The 7,090-nt window shown below is 35.4% G+C and overlaps 1 pseudogene; it reads right to left on the bottom strand.

Moving 5' to 3' along the window:
* Nucleotides 1-755: 755 nt before the first annotated feature.
* On the bottom strand, nucleotides 756-3,391 carry LOC107572257 (potassium voltage-gated channel subfamily V member 2-like; annotated as a pseudogene).
* Between the last annotated feature and the right edge of the window lie 3,699 nt (nucleotides 3,392-7,090).

Genomic DNA, 7,090 nt, shown 5'->3' on the forward strand with positions numbered 1-7,090 from the left:
TAACCCAGAGCACTCTAGACAGTGTGGCCTATAGAGTGCTACATTTATTTTTGTTTGCAAAAATGTTTCTCACAATACTTCATTTTCTTTTGCAATTCATTATTTTTGTTTGGAAAAAGCACATTTATTTATTTCTCAATACTTTCATTTTCATTTGCAAAACTTCAATTCTTTTGCGAATATATGTGGCATTGAATTGACTCCATACCTTTGGAATAAGAAGTGTTGTGAAAAATGAACTGAAAATGACTTGAAATTGAACTGAACACAAAGGCTTGCATGGTCTCAAAGAACAAAAACATTGGAACTGCTGAGAACAAATAAGGAATCGCTGGGTCTTTTGTTGCTAAATAAAATGCAGGCCAAGTTCAAAAGGCCAGGTTAGGTAGAACGTCAACAGTGAAGATAATGCAGGCTAGCATCAGTGTTATGTGGCTAACTGTGATTCTTTAACTAGATGAAAATGAGAAAAAAAATATGATGTCCAAACATTAAAATGTTGGCTACTTTAATGCTGTAGCTTTATTGTCAAAGATTTCTCATTCCATGAAAACCAAACATTTTATAAATCGCAAGGAACACGAGGTGAGGAATAACAGACTGTAAGTATGTACCACTTGATAATTTAAATCAGTGTTACTTATTACTTGTGTTTTAAAATTTCACTTGGCACTTTTAGATAAGAGGATTTTTAGAAAGTGGTCTCATTCAGACAAGATTCAGTACATCTTAACAATGCCAACAATCACTAGTGTCTACAAAACATTAGTTTCAATGCAGCCACACTCTGTGAGTTTCGTCTTGGCTCTCAGGATGAAGTTAACATTCCCTCTGTTCTTCATGTTGGAAGCATATTCATGAGACTTCAGTTTGGCATAGTAATCAGAGAACTTATTAAAGAGCATGGAGATAGGAAGGCCATTCAAAATGGTCCCAAAGGAAATGCAGCCAAAGTCAAATATGCGGCCCAAAAGGGTCTCCGGATACATGTCACCATAGCCTACAGTAGAGATGCTAACCTGGAACAAGAAAATATTGGTAAACTGATAAAAAATTTACCCATTTACCCAACCTAATGTGGCTTTCCCAAACCCCTATGAGTTTCTTTCTTACACAGAAAACCAATGGAGAGGTTTAGCAGAAAGTGCATGGAGACCATAAGTGGTAAAGCACAAAAACACCTCGAAAACTTCATAAAAGTAGTTCAAAAGGCTTTTTAGATTTTCCAAGTCTGAAGATGTATAATAGCTTTGTGAGAGAAACTTGAAAATTCACCATTCACTTTCACTGTTATGGAAAAGAGCAGCTTGGACATTGTGCTGTTGAGTGCAACAGTGCCTATTTAGCCTTTTTAGCAGCCTTGGATTGATTTTTCCCAATAATTCTTCCCATAGGGGTTGCAAAATGTCTTTGTTAAGGAGTTGTATGAACCAAACCGACCAGCTGAAGTGAACCACAACACTGCAGACTTTGTTTCAAAGTAAAGAAGTATTGGAATGATCATGTGACACTGAAACTATATATATATATATATATTTATACTGTATATATACAATATATTGCTAAATATGCACATTATGCATACAAATGCTTAAGTAATTTTAGAGTGTAGGGATACTGACTTAATTACATCAAACGCAATGCTTCATGGGAGTGGGCAATTCTTTTGGTGCGATTTGCTTGTCAGGATTCTCTGATTGCTAGAGATTTAGCTGCAGAATTATGGGTAATGTAGTTTTCCATGAGGAATTCCACTCTTAAACATGATCATTTTTAATATAAAATGAAATTACAACATTTGTTGGAATAATGAATACTGATCGCTTCAACATTAGCATATACCGTCAATTAACAACCTTGGAGCTCACAGTAGGTCTTTCTTTAAAGATTCGCAATTGTTCAAAACCAATTCCCCTATAGAGAAAATGAATGGTATTTTACTTCCAGAACCCACCACTCTTTAAATATCTCCTTTTGTGTTTTCCATAGAAAAAAGAAAGTAATACTGGTTTTAAAAGACATGAGAGTGAGTAATTCAACATCAACTATATCATATCTGCATGATTAATAGAAATAAAAGTTACTTACAGATGCCCACCACCAAGAATGTGGAATACCGGTTGAATTTGGTATGAGGGACGTCGTGTTCAACAGTATAAACCATGGCGGAGAATGTAAAGATCCCCATGGCGATAAAGAGGAAGAGACATCCCACCTGCTGGTAGCACTGCCTCAACGTGAAGCCAAACGCTCTGAGCCCCGTAGAGTGACGCGCCAGTTTCAGAACCCGAAAAATACTCATGAGTCGCATGATTCATAATACTTGTCCCATCTTGCTCACCTGACCAACAGTCTCTATGTCAGTGGTTTGTTTCCTAGAACCAAAGGTCTCAAAGCTTTCAAGCGCAAATTAGAGAAACTGTGGCAAGATGGCCATGAGGTCAACCGTGTTCAGTATGCTCTTAACGAAGCGACCGATATCTGGGGTTGAAACTAGACGCAGCAGGTACTCAGAGGTGAAGAAGGTTATGCACAGAGTCTCGACAAACTCTCCATATATCTTTCCACTAAACTCGTTAGTAGATGCCATGTTCTCCATTTCGTCTACCGTAGTCAAAGTCATTGTAACCAGTGACACCAGCACAAACATACTCGAGGCGACCGCCATTCGTTTCGGCGGTATCTAGGAGAACGGTTTCTCCATGAAGTTCCAAAACGAGCGTCTCGTCTCGCTGAGGAACATGTTATCAAACGCCTCCTCGTTTTCTTCGATTTCCACCTCCTCCTCCAGTTCCTTCTGAACCCTGAGCTGTTCGCACAACTCGTCGTGTTTCTCCTCAAGCAGGATCCGACAGCACCGTTGCGAGTATTTGATCCGAACGCCCCAGTAATTGATCTCTTCCAAGAAGTTCCTCGGACAAAGCTCGTCCTTGATCCACAGCACGCCGGTCCTGTAGAAGTTGAAGATGGTGTTGAAGATGTCTGGATCTCGGTCGAATAAATACTTGTTTTCCTTCACAACGTAGTCGTCACAGAGCTTCAACTTCATGTTGAGGTCCGTATAGTTTGCCAGACGGCCAATTCTGCTCTGTGGGTATCTTGCTGCCATTTTGTAGGTGATGCGGTAGGACTTTCCACCAACGTTGAGGTTAAGCATGCAATTCCTGCTGGGTGATGCTTTTACAAACCACAACGTTGGATCCGAATGCTTCTCAATCTCCTCATCGTCACCAAAGATTTCATAGATATCTGTCTGTAGTTCACCTAAAGAGCTCCACTGTTTTAACAAACACAGTTTAGTGAACGGAACAGCGTCGTCTGTTGACTCAGAGGTTGCTAGTTTGCTGTTGAGAAAGAGGCCCTGTCTCCTGTTTCTCTGAAAGTTGAACATCCTTTCAGTCCTCCACGAGGAGGATAGCTAGTGTTCTGTGCACCTGTAAATCTCAGAGCTTTACTGACGTTAAATCTATCCTATTTAAGTATAAAAAGGCAAGCAGGAGGCAGCACCAGAGCTCTAATGCTCTCTACAAGGAGCTAAGAGTTCAACTTAAATGCCATCATCCTTTAAGTTCTTTGAAATGGCATGCTTGCCATGTGTCGATGAATGAATGCTCTTACCAAGTTACAGATGAGTTTAAGACCCCCTTCAACACCCAATTGCTTATTCATAAACTTATTCTAAACTAGAGGCTCTTTAGCCACAGTACAGTAGTTAGAAATGGAGTGCCATATTATTTACTACAGGATAATGATAATACGATTTAAACAAGCACCCAAACAGACAAAGGAATTAGTGAGCGTGAAGGAATTCTATGGAAACTATGCATTAGAGAGAGAGAGAGAGACAGAGAGAGAGAGATTTTGGAGTAATTAAGATTTATTTTTATTTTTAGAGGCTCACCATGCTGTGTTTATTTTATCAAAAATACAGTAAAACAGTAAAATTGTGAAATATTGTTACAATTTCAAATACTGTTTTCTATTTGAATATATTTTCAAATATAATTTATTCCTGTGATGGCAAAGCTGAATTTTCAGCATCATTACTCCAGTCTTCAGTGTCACATGATCCTTCATAAATCAATTAAAGCCATTATTAATAATTTAGCACTATTATTTAATGATTATAACTGACACCAAATCACACACACACACACACACACACACACATATATATATATATATATACTGTATATATATATTCTTTGAATAATGTATGCAGTGTGTTTATCTGCCTTCAAAATCACAACAAATTCAAATAGACATGAATCTAGCTTTGTAAACAATGGTAGGAGCAGGACAGATAATACCAGATAAAGTCACTTAAGGTAACCGGGTCACTAAGACTTTCAAGCCTTAAGTTCCAACCTGATCTCATGAGAAAACATACCTATTTAACGATGTGGAGATTTGATATGAATTCGAACTATGTGAATTCGATGGAACATAGGATCTTTAGAAAAAATTCTAAATTCTACCCCACCACTAAATTCATACAAATTAGCCAATAATTCACCAAAATTGTTATGAATTGTCAAAAGAGTGTGTTGTTAAGTTTAATTACTGAGCTCATAATTTTGCAGGTGCATTTTTGACATGTGCTTCTTATATTGCTACAATGTTTATGAGTTTTTCTCCTTGCAATTATCTATTGTTCTTTGGAAAATTAAAATGAATAATGTATGCAGTGTGTTTATCTGCCTTCAAAATCACAACAAATTCAAATAGACATGAATCTAGCTTTGTAAACAATGGTAGGAGCAGGACAGATAATGCCAGATAAAGTCACTTAAGGTAACCGGGTCACTAAGACTTTCAAGCCTTAAGTTCCAACCTGATCTCATGAGAAAACATACCTATTTAACGATGTGGAGATTTGATATGAATTCGAACTATGTGAATTCGATGGAACATAGGATCTTTAGAAAAAATTCTAAATTCTACCCCACCACTAAATTCATACAAATTAGCCAATAATTCACCAAAATTGTTATGAATTGTCAAAAGAGTGTGTTGTTAAGTTTAATTACTGAGCTCATAATTTTGCAGGTGCATTTTTGACATGTGCTTCTTATATTGCTACAATGTTTATGAGTTTTTCTCCTTGCAATTATCTATTGTTCTTTGGAAAATTAAAAAAAAAAAAAAGAATGAAAGAAAGAAAGAAAGAATAAATATTTATTCAGTAAATTGTGGCATCTGTTAGATTATCACTTATTCAGAAATAATCCATATACACTTCTCTATTCTATTCTATTTTTATTTTATGTTATGTTATGTGTATTATATCTCTTTATATTGCAAAACTGTTTTTCCCCCATATAAAAGCATCACGGGATGCAAGATAGAATCAATACACAAAATAATCCTGTATAACAAACATAGTGGCTGACTGAGCATGTTAGCTAGTTTACAACATGAAGTTCATTCAGCGGCAATTAGACTCTTAAGGGCTTAAAATCACAGTAGATCAGATTAAGCAATAATTTAGGGAGACAATGGGTACGTTTTTAATCTTAGAGGGGCAGATGCTCCCACCGTCTTGGTGGCATTTTATACAATAAATGTTCATATAATAAATTATTTGTTCACCAAATGTTATTTGCAATGCATTTTACTTAAAAAAAGATTAAAAAATTAAATTAATTAATTAAAAAATTATAATTTAAGCTTTGAACTATGTTTGAGTCAAAATAAGCTGAGCTGCCTTATGACAACTTTACTGTGTGACAACTAGCCCCAGTCTTCCCTGTAAAAATACATAGATTATAAATTGTGATGTATATGTGGGTCATTCCAGGGATTCGGTAATATTTCAGTCCCCCAGACTTTTTAAAGTGGTGTTTCACCCAAATGAAGTGCTAAAAGCTTTTCACAATACTTTGGAATGCTCATTAATAAATAAAAATAATTATTGCATTTAAATAATTGTTATCATATAATAATGTCTTACTATTTCTATCTTACACCAATCATTTTGTCATGTCACTGAGGCACTGAGTTTGTTCTTAGAAAATTATTAACAAAATGTGCACAGTGTCTATAATTTCTGGCAATTATGTAAGCATTTATTTGTGTTCCTTTGTTGTGAAAAATATTTTTATAAAAAAATGCAAGATATCTGATAAAATCAGACTTGAAAATGATGTCTCTCAGTCTGAACTCAACCCCGTCACACTAACCATTCTACCCCAATAATAATTTAGACTCCGCCCATATGTGATGACAGAAATGACATCATTCAGGTCTCTTTAATTGTACCAGTCTGACTTTAATTATGATATCTGCAAATCGTTTACTGACAATATTCAAAATTTGATTCCATTGATTAATAATGACTTCAAAAATCTTTGTGATTCTGACCTTAAGAGAGAAGAACTGCAATTAGCTCTCCGACATATGAAAAAGGTAAGAGTTCAGGACCTGATGGACTCTAGATTGAATTTTTACCAACATTTCTGGAAGAAGAACAACTTTTCTTAATGTTTAAAGGTGCTGTATGTAAGTTTTTGACTCTACTAAAGCATTAAAATACCACAATATGCTTGCAGATATTTAAGAAACATGCTAAGTTAATATGTTTATCTGAAAAACAATGCTACAGTCAGTTATTCTCCTTTGAAAATGTACTTTTTAAATCTGGACAGGGCTTGCTTGTTTGTTTTTAAAATAAAAAAGTTATATTTTTGGCAAATATATAAAAGCCTTTTCACACCAAAAGTGAAATGAATAAGCCTCAGGCTGAAGGGAAAGTAGATTTACGTCCGTACAGTAGAATGCAGAAGAAGACATTTCAACACACTTCAGCAATAAAAAAAGACACAAATGTTTGTCTAGAGTAATTTGTGCTGATTAGTACGGTTGAACTGGATCATCGAAGGTCAGAAGCAAAGACATTGGTTAATAGAAGGGGATTAAATACATAAAGGATATGTGTGTTGTTTAACATTTAATTATTGCAGGTTTGCGTCATATTCTGAGTTGCATTTTTTTTTAAATTCATTTTGAGGAATACTGAATCTGTGTTTTTTTTTGTGAGTGAGATGAATTAATGCATATTCATATTTATTTTAGAACTACAGTAACATCT

This window comes from Sinocyclocheilus grahami, unplaced genomic scaffold, assembly GCF_001515645.1.
Source record: "Sinocyclocheilus grahami isolate Dianchi unplaced genomic scaffold, SAMN03320097.WGS_v1.1 scaffold1725.1, whole genome shotgun sequence".
Classification (NCBI taxonomy): Eukaryota; Metazoa; Chordata; class Actinopteri; order Cypriniformes; family Cyprinidae; genus Sinocyclocheilus; species Sinocyclocheilus grahami.